The sequence below is a fragment of the Staurois parvus genome, unplaced genomic scaffold (genome assembly GCF_062004578.1).
Source record: "Staurois parvus isolate SC_StPar_1 unplaced genomic scaffold, SC_StPar_1.0 ptg000388l, whole genome shotgun sequence".
Classification (NCBI taxonomy): domain Eukaryota; kingdom Metazoa; phylum Chordata; class Amphibia; order Anura; family Ranidae; genus Staurois; species Staurois parvus.
In genome coordinates, this window is record NW_028318184.1 from 1418295 (window position 1) to 1430957 (window position 12663).

The 12663-nt window shown below is 43.9% G+C and overlaps 1 pseudogene; it reads right to left on the reverse strand.

Moving 5' to 3' along the window:
- Window positions 1-610: 610 nt before the first annotated feature.
- LOC149455758 (putative serine/threonine-protein kinase DDB_G0277449) lies at window positions 611-7605 on the reverse strand (annotated as a pseudogene).
- Window positions 7606-12663: the final 5058 nt, after the last annotated feature.

Consider the following 12663-nt stretch of genomic DNA (forward strand, 5'->3'; position numbering starts at 1 on the left):
TCGTCTAGCAATGTTGATCCATATCAGTCACGATGATTGATGCACATAGGCGGTGATGTGCCGACATGGCAAACCACTGCTCCTTCTAATCCTCTCACCCAAAAAGGATGAGGTTGTGTTCCATTGTATAAATCCAACGTCATTCATGTCTTCCGGCAATGTTGATCCATATAAATCACGATGAATGACGCACATAGGCGGTGATCTGCCGACATGGCAAACCACTGCTCCTTCTAATCCTCTCACCCAGAATGGATGAGGTTATGTTCCATTGTATAAATCCAACGTCATTCCTATCATCTAGGAATGTTGATCCACTCACGACGAATGACGCATAAAGGTGTTGATCCGTGGTAAACCAACTGTCCTCTGATCTTCCGGCAGTTTTTTTATCTTGATGTGAATTCAGTTTCATTCATGTTGTCCAGCACTGTCGATCCATGTCAATCATGATGAATGATGCACAAAGGTGGTGATCTGCCTGCTATACACTGTAATAGCCTGCTATAAGCTGACTCTTTGCCCCAGGAAAGCAAAAGTTAGGTCATTCCTGTGACCCACAAGAGAAGTATGGTCTAACCTTGTGGTGATCTGTCCAAAAGAACGTGGCTCAATGCAGATGGTGCGAATGAGCCCTCATTCTTTCATTTCCTCTCCACCATCCTTCTCCATTTTGTGCTTTTGAAGCTGAAGCCATCGAACAATCTCTGTTGCTCTTCTGCAATTTTATTTTCTGTATTTCCTGTGTAGGGAATCAGTTCCTTCACATCAATTTGCTGATTTGTGTCGATTTGTGAGCGCAGACTTTCTTCTGGCATCTTCAATGGTGAGGTGGCCTTTCCTTTCTCCAGCTTCTTCCAGTAAATGGTACTGAAGAAGGGATGTTTTCGCAGTTGTTTCACTGCCTGCCGGCGATCGCTCGGATTTATTTCAAGAAGCTATAAAGAAAAAGAAATGAAATTTAGCATACGGTAGATTGTCACTAACAGAAACTGATCAATCAGCCAGTTTAGTGTCGGCTATTTCTTAAAAATAGAAAAAAAACACCTCAGAATGTCATATTTTAATTCCTTGGTGTAGTTTTCACTGAAGATATATATGTCTGTTGGAAGGATCAAAGTGAACATTTCTGAACCAGTGAATGAGTTCATCCAAAAGCTCATGGATAGTTCCTATATTATTCTGACTCCCTGTGTGGTGAATATCTTGCTATACCGTGTGTATATAACACTTCCAGAAGTCGGATGCCCCCTGTGTGCTTTCTTACACCTGGTGATGTACTGGATACTAGAGAACGTTTTGCAAGCTTCTCTCATAAAGAACACTACACTAAGGATCTATAGCTTTTGCATAATTCTAATTGTAGAGTATACTTACTCTTTCAATGACATCTTGAAGTTCAGGATCCATGTCCCTCGGATAGAAGTGTCTCCTGAATCTGGCTTCACCTGGATGTGCTCCTGTGGCCATTTCGAATAAGATGACACCCAGTGACCAATAGTCAGACATAGCATCACAGGGTTTTCCTTGTAGAACCTGATAAAACAGAGAGTAAGATTAACCATAAAATAAAGCACACGATGAGCTGCACAGAGCAGTAATAATAGTTAACAATGGTTGGTGGGAATGACAGGTCACAGTGGGCCTCCTGTTGTTTTTTAGGTTTTTTGAGTCACCATCATTGTGGCTCTGCTTCTTTCATCTCCAAAATTCTTGTTAGGTTCATAGATATTATAAGATAAAGATGGGAGCAGTAGAGGGGAAAAACAAGGGTGGTGTTATACTTACTTCTGGGGCCATATAGATTGGAGTACCGGCACAAGTAAATACTTTGTCGGATCCAAACACGTCGGCTTCTGAAAGGCCAAAGTCTGCAATTTTGACATGGCCGGAGCTGTCGAGCAGTATATTCTCGGGTTTCAAGTCTCTGTAAAAAAAAAAAAAAAAAAGGAGAGAGTTAGATTTACAGATCAAATGTTTAAAACCGTAATTCAACCAATACTAATAGTTCAGCTTTCAAGGGGTGCCAGCGGGTTAGATCCCCTTCTAACTTTCTGCACTGCTTTACGAATGGTAAGAGGAACCTCATGACCTTGGCTGTCAGCTTACTGCAGTGTAAGAAACCATATCAAATCACAGTTGGTCATTCTGCAATGCTTCCACATCTTTATTGAAAAGAAGGGAGCAGAAACACTCCGCAGGCTTTCTTCCTGCGTCACCTTTTGCCCTTCTAGTGGGGGCATGATTACGTCCCACTAGAGGGTGATAAGTGTTAGAATTAGGCAGCCTGGGGAGTGTTTCTATCCACGTGTCTTTAATAAAGCCATAGACTCATTTCAGATTGACGGAGTGCACCTCAATATTGTTTCTTCTGCTGGTTTACGGGGATTGATGGGACCCAGAGCAAATTTTGCACCTGTGGCTGGTTTTGCTCAGCTGCTGAATGGGACATGGCACAGTGTTAGAACAGGACATCTACAATTGCAAATGTATGTAATATGGGGAAGTGAGACTCCCTTACTTAGGCTACGTTCACACTAGCGTTGTGTGCAGGCGGCAGAGAGGCCTCGGACAATTCTGCACATTGCAGCACATGGTGCTGTTCTAACGGGAGCGTTAGCGTCGCGGCAAAACGGACGCCCCTGGTCGAGTCAGGAGGCGTTGAAGCCTCCTATTCTAGTCTACGGTGCCGCTCCGCAAACGCCCGGCCGGCGTTTGCGGTGCGGTGGCGACACGGTTGCGGGGCGTTTGCGGAGCGGTAACACCATTCAAACTTCATTATAGGCGTTTGTAACGCTCGGCAAAGCTTAGCAACCTCCGCTAAACCGCGCATGCGGCGTTTGCGGAGCGTTAAAAGATGCTCCGCAAACGCCGGACCAATGCTTGCCAAACGCTATAGGGGCGTTTGGCAAGCGTTGGTAAAAAGAGTCGAGTGTGAACGAGCCCTTAGAGTCACAAAAGCTTCAGCAGCAGGGGACAGAACTGGCCATGGGCAATTCAACCCTTGTACACCCATCCACAACTAAAGTAGCAGTATTGGGTGGTGTTGTACTTTACTGAAGATTAGAAGATATGGAAGATCATGGTGGAGACACTTACCTGTGCATTATTCCTTGGCGGTGCAGATATTGTAGCGCGCAGAGAAGTTCTGCAGCAATAAATCTGTAAAAAAGGAGAAAAGGTCTACGATTATTGCACGTCTCACAGCATAAGTAAACAAATGATTAAGAGGTGATTTCTTCCAAGCCTTGCATGTCATAAGCAGCAATGTATTACTGTGATAATGACAGGCCCTGCTCTTTTCTTGGGTTACTTTGGTTCTTAACCAGGGATTGGATCATAGTCACCTGATCTGTGGTAGCTGACAACCATTGGCTAAGACCTGTGGGGTTGGAACATTGCTTGTGTGGGGTTGAAGATACAGCCTTGCACGCCAAGATAAACTAGAGGATATAACCGGTGTTTGGCAGATATCACATTAGGCTCGTGCTATGCAGGAGAGTGTTAGCAGATCAATGGTGCTACTAAATTTGCTGGTGACCAGTCACTAGGAGTAGCAACTGATCATTAATCAGCTTGGACAAATAGCTCCCTATGCTATACAGTTAGCATGCTTTAGAATCTTGTAGGGATTAGTTGCATCTGATTGAAGGAGTGTGTGATTATGTGAGATTGATGTCTACAAACTGCATTACAGAGTACTTTGCTGACGGCTGAAAAAGGCTAGGCTAGGGGGTAAACGGAAGATGAGTATGTGTATGGGGGGCAGTGAAGGTTCTTTCCTGATAAAGGCTTACTGAGGTGGGTCGGGGTGGGTGATCTTTTAGTTTAAATGAAGAGAGCAATATAGGAATTCATTTTTTTGTTAAATCATACTTATCTAGGTGCGTGCAGCATCAGTCCGATGCAGCATCTGTCTATGGCCGGTTTTAAGGGCGAGCACTCAACAATCACTTGACAGCTGGTTGCGGAGTTCTCACTCAGTCATCGCTCACTCCGAACAGAGAGCGGTGACTGTCAGTCAGCGTTTCTGCTCTTCCCCACCCCGCCAACTTAATGGAGCACTGGATTGTGGAGTGGAGGGAGCAACTGGCTCAGGCTCTCAACGGATCGTTGAGCTGGGTGCCGCTCCAGATTTTGGGGCAGATCCTTATTTTAAAGTCGGGATCTTTCCCCAGCCTGGACCGGCTGAGTGACATCAGCCGACAGCAGGCTTCAGCCCGCTGTCAGCTGAAAACGGGTCAAGGAGCTTTGTCTGTACTTCTCCTTTAAGATTCATTGTGTAATTACTATATGCAAATCCTTCATCATGACTGTTAACCCTCACCCTTCTCTTAGGCCATATTAACACCTTGGTGTTCTGGGAAATGCATGAAAAATGTGCTAAGATGCAAATCACACTTGTGGTGCCATTAATTCTTAATGGCACTTCAAATGCGGGTAGAAGTTGTGTGGCCAAACGCACCAAAATGTACATTGCAAAATTGTGAGGCTCGCGGACAAAGAAAAGTACATGAGCTACTTTGGTGCATTTGTCACGCATAAGGCAGCTCACGTAAGTGAATAGGCTGCCCTATGCTGTTGCACGACTAATGTGCAAAAAAAGCCCAAAATAAAAAGGTTGAATGGTGCGGGTATGAATGCAGCCTTAGACGGAATCTTTGTAAGTCTTACCTTATGGTGTTAGTTGGTAATGGAGCAGAAGACTTGATCAGGTCGCGTAGTTCTCCTCCTCTCATGTATTCCATAACAAAGAAGAGATTTTCCTGTAAAAGAAAGAGAAAAATAAGTCGGTTCCAAAAGGTCAAGTGGATGTGAAGTTTGTGTTTTGGTGGAAATGCAGAAATATAGGGATGTCTGGACATGGTAGACGGTTCAGGAGTTTAACGCATCTTCAAACTCAAGAATAAAAATGTCATCTATTTCAGCTTACACCAGTGCTCAGCTATGGAGGCTGTACTAGTGTTCTTCTTTTCAGCATGTCTTCCTTTATTTTCCCCTTGTAATCCTACCACTAATCTACTTCTTGTCCTAGGGTGACTACGCTCACTTACTATTCTCTATGTCTATGGAGGTGCCGTATTGTCATCCTAGGACAATAAGTATGCCTCTCCCCATCCTTAAGAACACCTCTCCCCATCCTCATCTCTATAACATACGGGGAGCTGTGTTGTAGTTCACAGAGGAGAAGTGAGCGGGGCTGATAAGACTGCTTAGGATGACTCAGGACAGCGCTGGAATTCTGACAGGATCACAAGTGTTTTTCTGCACTTATTAAACAGATATAACAACACGCTCTGCTTGATCTATTTAATAGACCAAGTGTGAACAAACAAGAAATGTTCAGTGTTGGCTTTCCATCCACTTTAAGACTAAGTTAACGCGATGCTTGGCAGGAACTTTCAATGTATGGTGAACGTCATTCCTCTGTGGGTAAGCAATATATAGAAGCCATTAACATGCAAACATGTTGTGACAGGTTCTATTGAAGTGACTCTATCATGAGAGAAGTTCAAGGACTATACCTGATCCAAGTCAGTGACTCCGACAGCAAAGCCAAAGTAAGAGCAGGACGGCTGGGGAGAACCAGAATTCCCCAAATTCTGCATTGGCAGCCACCATAACTCTCTCATGTCTTAGCCTCTTTGAAGCTGGACCATCCCTCCTTTTTTTCTGGTTTTGGGATTTATTTCTAGGTCTGTGCTGGACTTGGAGTCCAAATGGATAACATGGATGTGATTTGATGAGTGAGTGATTGATAGGAATGTGAAACTTACTTCTGTTTGGAAGGTTCCATAGGCGTGTGTACAAAAGGAACTCCGTCCAACTTTTTCCAGTATCTGTCTCTCTACGAGGACACTTTTCGGTTCTTCTTGCAGTAATTTCCTCTTCTGTACCACCTTGACTGCCAGTTTCTTGTTGGTGGCAGGATGGGATGCCAGGGCGACCTAAAAAACACAGGACACAAATGATTAGAAGCAATTCAGCTCCGGGTTCTGAAAAGGTTACCTCTGGGTCCAGCAGCAACCCCCCCAGCCTGGCTACGATTGTTAGTCTTAGTTTGAAAATAGTTTATAGAACGGGGAGTCAGCAGGATTTTGTGCAAGTTTTCAGTGGTTTTGACTGTTAGTCAGTAACTTCTAGACTGTTAGGGATTGGGGATAGCTTTCAATAGGCTTTTAGCAAGCCGCAGTAGGCATTTAGCAAATCACAGCCAGCGCTCACTCTGAAGTCTGTATTCAGCGTTCATAAATTGGGGCTAAAGGCTATGAAGCTGTGCAGCCAAACGTTATGCAATCTGCTATATACAGTTTAAATGTACGTCAGCTTATTTCCTTATATACCAAAGGATTTGTAATTCTGTCTTGCATCTTTTTGTGTATTACACCCCCGACAGACAGTACACCACTAAACATGACTTAGTGTGTAAGCCTGGATTCACTCTACTCGCGTTGCATCCATGTAACACAGTAAACGCACTGGAGATGATGTGCGTTGGCATGCTATTTTTTCATGAGTGGTGTAAAATACCAGTATTGTAGCTTTCTTAAAGCACATTGCATTTACATGCATTCTATTCCAGTGTAACCGAGCGCCAACTAATGTATCACACTGGTGTAAACTGGTCCTATGGGGAAAGCATGGATTTCAGCTTGGCATTGAGCAGCACAGCTCAGTGTGTGTAGTGTAAATGGGAAGTGGTAAGGAATAGAGTGGTGTGACCTCCACCTACGACCTACTATTTGCCGACTGGCAATAATAATAACCACTAACTCGCAGTGCATTAAACCCTCTGTTCATAAATCTTTGATTACTTACCTTTCCGTAACTACCTTGACCAAGTATTTTATGAAAGATAAAGCTGTCAAGATTAAAGTCGGCTGGCGGATGCATTTCTAATTTGGTGCCAGGCACATCCCTGACTACCTTGTTGTCATTCTCACCGGCTGCCCGGTTGACTGGTTGTCTGACAGCCTCATCGACGGGCTTGCTAACAGCCTCATCGACTAGCTCGCTGACAACCCCAACGACGGCCTCGTTGGCTGACTTGCTGACAACTTCAGCGACTCTCTCGCTGACTACCTCGCCGACTATATCGCTGACAACCTGGTGAAATCTATCGCTGACTACCTCGACGAGCTGTTGATCATTCTTGCTTGTCTCATCAGCAGCGATCTTCCTTTTCTTATTTGGAGGTGCAGAGAAAATTGGATCTGATGCTGGCCTCTTGTTATTCCTCTTGGGCAATATGACAGCACATGGTGTTTTGGCCCAACTCGGTGCATGACCACATCGTCCCTGTTTTGCTGGTCTTTCTTCCTCAGCAGATTGGTTGGATCTGCGCTTCTTTCCTCTGTTCATGGCACTCTCCTCTTTGGAACTCTTTCCCTCTCCAGAATTCTTCCTCCCATCAGAGTTCCCATGTTTGCTTTCCCGATTTTTGGGGAATTGCTGAGGTGTCTCCACCTTCAACCCACTATGTGATAAAGTGGGCTTATCCAAATCATCTACAAAAGGTCTCCCTATGATGGTATTCCAGGTGACCTCCTGTCTGTTCTTATATGGATGATATCGGAAACGTAGTTTTGGCCTGGTCCACTTCATTATAACACGTTATAATGAGATCTCACAGAGCACAAAAAAAGGAGTGTGTTCACTATCGCTAGCAGAAGCACACTGACTGTCTGTGGCTGCGCTGCCTGTGGACTGAGTTTCCGTGGTTGCTAGGATACCAACCGGAAACAAAATTCAAATGATTTTTCTGCCAACTGCCGTTTTCCACAGCGAGGCTCCAATTTTTTTTTAGCAGAGTGACAATCACAGAGCTCAGTATTCTGTCCTGGATATATGAAATCCAACACAAAGAGAAATCTGTGTTGCACCTAATACACAGGTAAAGCTTAAAGAAGCCTGCTTTTGGGGTCCTTTCCAATGATGTAGGCAGGTGTCAATAGTGCTGCTTGTAACACACTGAAATACATCAACAAGCTAGGTTTGTTTTTTGAATATGGGCTCATTTGTAATGTCTGTGCTATCAGTATCAGTGAGCACCATTGGGGATCAGTGTGCCTGGTTAGAGCCAAACTCAGCCCCGATGTTTGGTGTGTGTAACATGTGTGTAACATGTAACCAAAGACAAACCTTTTTCTCTGGATCATACAGTACAGGACACAGGACTTGTATTCATAGACCATGAGATCTATTTTGGGCAGCCTCAGGTCAGGGGTTGTTTACAAGAATGCCAACTGTCAGTGGTGAGGGGTGAGGGGTTAGATCCACTGTCATATTTGTATTGCTGGCTGTATCCCCATTAGAGAAATGGACTCTCTCTCATGATTTCCATAAAGAGAGATTCATAGAAAATGTTTCATCCCAACTCTTATCATTGCCCACAGCAACCAATCAGCTTGCAGCTTTTATTTTTCCCCACACAGGTTAGAAAATGGAAATGTAAAGGCTAATTGGCTGTGCTCCAGTGAAGACTAATTAATCCCCCCCCCCCCCCCCCAGTATGTCACAATTCTGAGATATTGACCAATTAACAGATGGAAGGAAATACATCATTTTTAGTGGAAATGTTGGCACATTTTCCATGTGCCAAGTCAACCAAATTCTGTATGCCTATTTAATTAGCGCTTGCTGTGACAACATCATAAAAGTGATTCCTGCCATTTTATTACTTGCTCTTGTGGGGGTGTTGGGGCGCCAGATCCAAGCATGCTTATGTTGGCGCACGGGAACGGTCACTGAAGTATAGCACTTGTCATGTGATTTGGCGCAGCTGGTGCAACACCACATAGAACTTGTCTTATACCATTCCACAATTTAGAGCACGGAATATGCAGCAATATTCTCACCACAAAACCGGCGTATTTCCCTTTTTTTTGTAGTTCTCCCGGTGTGACCCCCTTGAAGATATTGTCTTTGTGGGGGCCAGTGTTTTATCTGAGTGCGACATGCCTGCCCCAGACCATCCAGATGTCTGTGTAATGTCCTGTTATGTAATCAGCCTGTCCTTTTTTTATCTATGTAACCAAGCAACAGGAGATGCCTGAGATCTCTGGATAGGGGGGCTTGGGGGGATTACAGTACAGTGGCTTGTCAGGGCCCAGGAATGGGGTTGTGAAAGGAGACCTGTGGGGGTACACAGGTGTGAACAGCACAGTGACCTGTCAGGGTTCAGGGATTGGGGTGTGAGGGGAGAGCTCTGGGGATACATGGGGTATAGTACAGTGACCTGTGGGACTCACAGATCAGGGTGTGGGGGCAGAACTATATGGGTACAGGGGTGTAAAGTACAGTGACCCTATCGGGGCACTAGTTCTAGTGACACCCCATTTTTTCATCACTTTGAGAGAGTTTCTCTCACTTCGGGTATTGGCTATGGGACAGGAAGTGAAGGGAAATCTCCCTATGGGACACAAATGGCAGAAAAACAACCTGACAGGTGTTCTAACCTTCCCTTACTCTATCTAAAGTGAAAAAAGAAAGTTTTGTCTTAGATTTACTTTAAGGGCTCATTCACATGGGCACTCAGCTCCATACAGCAAGAAGAGGCATTTCTTAGGTTTCCTGCCCCAGTGCTGCGCTGTGTGCAGGCACCCCATACAAAGTGAATGGCCACACATTGGCTGTATGGACTTGCGCAGTTTGACAGGTATGAAGGGCCAGGTGCAGCTCCTGTGCGTCCGGGTGCGTTCACCTTTCAAACTTGGCTGTGCTGGTGAGTCCATACAGCAAACAGCTCAGAACTAGTACATAAAGTAAACAGATGTTACTTGACGAGCGCCTATGTGATTGAGCCCCAAGGTTTACAGTCTTTTCTAGTATATGATGACCCCTCACAGTGCATGTTATGAAGGAAGTAGAGAATCTACTCAGTGGCCCTGCATTGTATGCAGTAAAAAGAAGCTGAGGGGATAAAGGCCGGTGCGAGTATCCTGCGACCCAGCTTGTGGTTTAGAGGACCTTTGGTTAAGTGGGGGTCTTTGTTCAGTCTTCATACGTAGATTTAGGAGACGTTATGGCGGTCAGTTACACTTTCACTGTATTGCTTATATTTGCGGTGACTTGTGTTCTACATGCTGGTTCGATGTATAACCTTCCCAGTGAGGATAAAGGCCTAGTTCACCTTTACCAAAAAAACTAGCTATGTAGATAAAAACAAAGTGTTCAGCTCTGACTAAAGTGAAATAATACCCTTGCTATAGATGTGGGCCATTTATGTACCTTATCTGCACGGGCATGTTTTTTTTGGTAAATGTGAAGTAACCCTTTAATGACTTGGAATATGCTGGATCTTCACGTAGGTTGCCATTTGACCCTAGGCCAGGCATGGTGTGGTATGGGCTGGTTACCTTTTCCAGAAAATAGCCGGTGCAGTCTGGGGGCTCCAGCCCATATTAAAAAAAACTGCAGCTTTGTAAAATGTTCATTCATGTTATTGTCATATTCTTCTCATACTTATGGACTATGGTTTAAGTCTATATGGACATTTTGTTACTGTTTTTGAAAAATTTCTACTAACCTTTATGTATATTTGAGGAGTTTTTTTTTCACATTGAGATTTGACCTATCCTCAACCTCGATCACTCTTCAGAGGTGTGAGGGTCTTCATAGGGCTCATGGATAATGCATGACATTTTAGGTTAATTTGACCACATATAATGGTTTCTTACACGTATTTATGATTACTGCACTCAGTTTATTCAATTAATTTTTTTCAAATTTTGATCGCCCTTCAGAGGGGTGAGGGTCTTCATAGGGCATATGTATGTAATTATTTAGTGTTTTATTTTCAATTTTTGATCGCTTTTTAGAGGTGCAAAGGTTTCTATAGTGCTCACAAAGTTTTAAGGGTTCACCTAGCACAGTATCCATTTGAATTGGTCTTTTAAGAGACAATATCCTCATATACTTGCAGCTTTGTGACTTCAGTTGATTGGGGATTTGCGCAGTTTACATAAATAATATATTGTCAACGTTAAAGTGTTACTAAACCCCAGACCCTGCATTCACTATATACGGTCTCCCACAGTACACTAAACATGGAAATCCAATTATTTTAGTAAATATAAACTGCTCATCAGCAGTTAGAGCAGTCTTGTGACTTCTATCAGTGTCCAGCTGAGCACTGATTAAAGCTTGTAGGAGGAGTTTTGCATTTTGCTTTAGGAGGATGCAGAACCCCTGACCTCTGTCTGGACAGTGCTGATTGGCCCTGTTAATCACATGCACTCTCCTAAGAAAAAAAAAAGAACCCTAGTAATACATACCAAACTGAGCATGTGCAGAGTGACTCCGCACAATGTCTTAAGAGGGGGACACTGAAAGAAGGAGAGGATCAGAGAAATCAGGATCAAACTACATTTTTACACAATGCAGAGGATTAACCCCGTAGGTTCCACAGGGAGTATAACAAGCATGCTTTACTGCATATACAGACTGATTTTACTGTTGTGGGTTTTGTAACACTTTTTCAATCTGTGTTGAAGGAGAAATAAGAGGCAGAGCAAAAATAGATGAATTACACGATACAAAAGGTATAACCAGTACTTAGAATTTATTGCATTCTATACCTGGTGCAGTGATTGCATTGACACTATAGATACAAACGCATGGAGACGGCAACATGAATTGTAGTTGAGGTAGTTGCTTTTCAAAGAGGTAGTGATGAGGCCCGGTGACATCACGGTGCAAAGTCCACATCTCAGAAAAACCTTTGAAATAGTCACAAGATAAATGCTTGTCCCTGTTCCTTCTATCTCACCACTTCAGTAATATTTTTGAGATGACGGTGATGGTTTGAGCTGGGCAGAGAAGCTCTGCAACTATTCTCCTCCTTTTAGGACAATAATTGGGGTCCGTTTAGACTTCAACTTCAGAGCTTAAGTACTGCTGGTCTCTTTCAAAAGAAGCACTGCTGAGATTTTAACTGCAGCAAATTTAAGAGCCGGAATAATTGATAACAATGTATTCAATGTCACCGTGATTTTCTATTATAATTATTTCCTCTTCACTCTCCAGCACAATGACTTCTACCTCACTGTCCTTTGCTGCAATATCCTCCTCTTCCTTCTGCTCCACAAGATCCATGGTTTCTTGGGTGGCAACTTCAAAGTTCCAAGGAAAATGAAGAAAAAAAAAAAAAAAGAAAAAGCGGACGCCCACTGACCCCTCTGCCACTCGCCACTGCAGTTAGCTCTGCCCAATTGTTTACATCTTGCTGGCAACTGTCAGACCTGTTATATTGCAGCAAGTACTCAGCTGACTGGTATTGGCTTTTGAAAAAAAAAACAAAGAAAAGCATACATGACCTGTCAAAAGCAGTTTTATTTTTTGTTCAACTATTTTCAAAAGTCTGGAGTCTATTTTTTCAAAATTTACCCCTTACTCATTGCACAAGGGGTGCAGCAGGGTACTCTGATGCTAATGACCCCTCCTGCCAGGGTTGTGGGGAAGAGGCCCTTGTCCCCATCGTCCCCATCCCCCCCTTTCCTGTCAGGCCTGTGTTTTGGTAGGAATTTAGGGGGAACCCCATGCCCCCCCCATTTTTTGGTGGCGGGGTTCCCCTTAAAGGTCCTACCAGGTCTATAGGCCCTGGTAGGGCTTTTGGGGGGAATCCCATGCACTTTATTTTGAATTTTATTACAGCCGGGTCCC